The sequence below is a fragment of the Pristiophorus japonicus genome, chromosome 7, assembly GCF_044704955.1.
Source record: "Pristiophorus japonicus isolate sPriJap1 chromosome 7, sPriJap1.hap1, whole genome shotgun sequence".
Taxonomy (NCBI): Eukaryota; Metazoa; Chordata; class Chondrichthyes; family Pristiophoridae; genus Pristiophorus; species Pristiophorus japonicus.
The window spans coordinates 153143630-153147804 of NC_091983.1; the positions used below are offsets into that span (position 1 = coordinate 153143630).

The window sequence follows — 4175 nt, forward strand, 5'->3', positions numbered from 1 at the left end:
TCAAGGACCCTCCCTACAATGCCGCCTATCGCGCCTCCTGCTGGCCTGTAAATCCCACCCGCACTCGCTCACGGGGGTCCCGCCCGCAGAGCTACTCATGAAACGGACACTCAAAACTCGGTTGTCCCTCATCCACCCGGTCCTGACCGATATAGTTGAGGCCAAGCGCAAGTCACAACATGAGTACCATGACCGTAATTCAAGGGGGAGATGTATAGAAATAAATGATCCTGTATTCGTCCTGAATCACGCCATGGGGCCCAAATGGCTTGAGGGAACTGTAATTGACAAAGTGAGGAATAAGATCATCGTGGTAAGACTCAACAATGGCCAGATATGCCGTAAGCATCTGGACCAAGTTAAAAAAAAAGGTGCAACATCGATACAGAGGTACCTGAAGAAGACCATGAGATGGAGCTCACCACACCGCCAGCGAACGTGCAACAAGAGCAATCAGAAGAATGCACAGTCCCTGAGGTCAGCCCGGACAGGCCGGAATCACCACAGGTGACAGACACTCACGTCAGTATCCAACAAACAGAGCCCCAACTGCGGCGCTCCACGAGGGAGCGTAGACCACCTGAAAGACTAAACCTGTGATCCCAGTAAGACTTTGGGGGGGAAGGTGATGTCATGTTTGTAACTACAATGTCACACCACTGTTTTCTGTACACACTCAACTTAGGTGCACACCATGACCACAGGGGGTGAACTTGTGGGAGACACTCCTTACCTGATCACACAGGTATATAAAGGGAGGCCCCATGCAGGGTCATCGCAGGGACTTCTGGAGTCCTGTAATAAAGAGTTAAGGTCACACAGTGGCCTTGTCCCTGGAATGTGCCTCGTGTGGTTTCATGCTGTAGAGTAAGGACTTTACAGGTGACATGTTGCCAGGCATCAGCAGTTTAATCATATATACCAACTGCAATGTGTTAACTAACCTCTTAGCATTTCTTTTGAAAAATAAGCTTTTATAACTGGGATTGGAAGCTGTCTGTATCAATGAATCAGATCAGTGGAAGGTGAACCTGGAGTCTATTCAAGCTGACATTACTTTTCCCCACTGTTGGTTGCCCACAAATTTAAGGCAGAAAGGCTTTAGGATGCACTGATGGTTTCTGAGATCACAACTACAGGTTAATTTATTTAATACTTCACCCCAAAGAAGCAAGGCCCAAAATGCTTGTGTCAACCGCCCTCCTGTAAGTCTAGTATAATAGAAATCCTGCTCTCCTGCTGATGTCTGCTCCTGACCCTTCAGTGTTTCCAAGGTCAGGGCACAATCCTTTGATCTAAATATTTTCAGCAGGCATCTGTGGCAGTTTGGACACATCTTGGGTGCCTGCTGGGGGCACAGGTGAAAGGTGCACCAAAGTTTTTTTTAATTCTTTCTTGGGAAATGGGCATGCCGGCAAGGCGAACATTTAATGTCCAGCGCTAGTTGCCATTAAGTGAGCCTTCTTCTTGTACTGCTGCAGCCCGTTTGGTGAAGGGACTCACACAATGTTATCGTGGGGGGGTGGGGGGGGTGCTCCACGATTTTGACCCAGTGATGATGAAGGAATGGAAATATATATCCAAGTCAGGATGGTATGTGACTTGGAAGAGAACTTAGAGCTGCTGGTGTTCCTGTGCACCTGGTGACTTTGTGTGTGCATGTGGTGGAGGTTGCAGGTTTGGGAGGTGCTGTCAAAGAAGCCTTGGTGACTTGCTGTAGTTAATCCTGTAGATAGCATACAATGGAGCCATGGTACACCAATCGTGGAGGGAGTGAGTGTTTAAGCTGCTGGATAGGGTGCTCTTTTTGATGATGTTGAGCTTATGAGTTTTTTATTTTCTTTATTTATTTATTTATTCCTTGCCAATCTTTCCAATTCTTTGTCAAATCACAAACGCCAGAGGTCACCTTGCACACATCAAGGATCACTCTGCGCCAATGCTCTTAGCCAAAAGGCCTAGAGCCACTGCACCGTTCCTGGAAGTACTGCAATACCAGGTTCGTGCCATGGAGGTGGATGGGTCAGGCCCCCCACACACCTCCGTGGAGGTGGATGGGTCAAGCCACCCCACCCACCTCCTATTTCCAAAAAGCATAGGAGAATCACCTTCCTGATCCAGGGAGAACCACGTTGGGGTCATGTTTACTCCCCTGTCAGGTCAGTTACGCATGATCTTAGCCAAAAGGCCGAGAGCTTATGAGTTTGTTGTTGCAGCCTTAGCAATCTAGGCAAGTGGAGAGTATTCCATCACCCTCCTGACTTATACCTTATATGTGGTGGAGAGGCTTTGAAGAGTCAGGAGGTGAGCCACTTGCCGCAGAATATCAAGTGATGGCAGCAGATCAGGATAGCCCCAAAGGAAATTTGATTTCATAGTGCCTAAACAGCAGCTTAGGAAACTCAAGCGCTCAGTTCTTATGGGGGAAGTTTGCTGCCACAAACACAGGAAATCTGTGTGTGAAGACCTTTGACATTCATTTGCATGTAATTTACATAGCCACACCCTCTTCAGGCACAGTCAAGTGCATGCACCAGAAAAGCAACCGAGGACATTTGGGTCTTGTGCAAGTCAGGTGCAGAATGGAAGCAAACTATTAGTGCCCATTTTTTTCTTTTCATTACATTAATTTTGGGCACTATTTGGACAGAGGAAGTTCAGCCCCAATGTGTTTTCCATATTTAGAACTTTACTAATGTTGTGATCTGTGACACAGACCATTGCCCATTTTGTGGCTGGTTACATCATGTTCTGTAACTTTGAAAGTTATTTTCAGTTTGTTTGTGCACTTGTGGTGGTGGGGACAGTGCAGTAACCAGGGAGCGAGCCAACACTGTCCATATTCAAGCAGTCAACATCCATGGAGAAATGTGACAAGTAACATAATCAGTAAGAGACAGTCAGTTAGGTCATAAAATTCAGCTCCCTGTGCCTGTTTCTGCAACTCATATTTTAATGCACTTTCATTTTTTTAAATGATTGTAATTTGCAATAATTGTTATTTCCAGTACAAAAAATTATACCTGCCAACCATTAGCTTTTTACAAGAAAAAAAGCCTTTTCACTGGCATTGGAGGTTGCTAGTTTCAATCAATCACATAATTTGGGCAATAGGATTCGAGATTAGGGTTGGACTGGAACTAATTGGATGTTACTTTTTCTCATTATTTGTTGTCCACAAACCTGACGGGAAAAAAATGAGCTGTTCATTACTGACAGTCCCAATTATTTATTCAGTGCTTGTCCCCAAAGAAATTATAAATTACAGATAAGCCACTAAAATGTTGCTTCGAAAAACTTTTCATTTATTCGGAACTTTCTGGGACATAGTAGAATGATACAACTCAGAAGGAGGCCAGTCAGCCCATCATTCCTGTACCGGCTCTTTGATAGAGCTATCCAATTAGTCCCATTCCTCTGCCCTTTCCCCATAGCCTGGAAAATTTTTCCCTTTCACGAATTTATTCAATTCCCTTTTGGAAGTTATTATTGATTCTGCTTCGACCACCCTTTCAGGCCGTGCATTCCAGATCTTAACAACTCATACTTAAAAATCCTCCTCGTCTATGGTTCTTTTGCCAATTACCTTAAATCTGTGTCCTCTGGTTACTGACCCCTCTGCCACTGGAAACAGTTTTTCCTTATTTACTCTATCCCTTCAGGCATGGTGTCTCATGTGAAGGTTTATTTTCTTCAATATTGCTGTCGCAGCTGCATTTTGAGATATGCTGAACATGTGCTGGGACCCCAGCTATTTACAATATACATTAATGATTTAGACGAAGGAATTGAATGTAATATCTCCAAGTTTGCAGATGATACTAAGCCGGGTGACAATGTGAGCTGTGAGGAGGATGCTAAGAGTCCGCATGCAGGGGGACTTGGACAGGTTAGGTGAGTGGGCAAATGCATGGCAGATGCAGTATAATGTAGAGAAATGTGAGGTTATCCACTTTGGTGGCAAAAACACGAAGGCAGAATATTATCTGAATGGTGACAGATTAGGAAAAGGGGAGGTGCAATGAGATCTGGGTGGTACATTAGTCATTGAAAGTTGGCATGCAGGTACATCAGGTGGTGAAGAAGGCAAATGGCATGTTGGCCTTCATAGCGAGAGGATTTGAGTATAGGAGCAGGGCGGTCTTACTGCAGTTGTACAGGGCCTTGGTGAGGCC

General features: G+C 45.1%; 1 pseudogene; it reads right to left on the minus strand.

Annotated features, from left to right (window-relative positions):
• Positions 1–1962: 1962 nt before the first annotated feature.
• On the minus strand, positions 1963–2200 carry LOC139267596 (U2 spliceosomal RNA; annotated as a pseudogene).
• Between the last annotated feature and the right edge of the window lie 1975 nt (positions 2201–4175).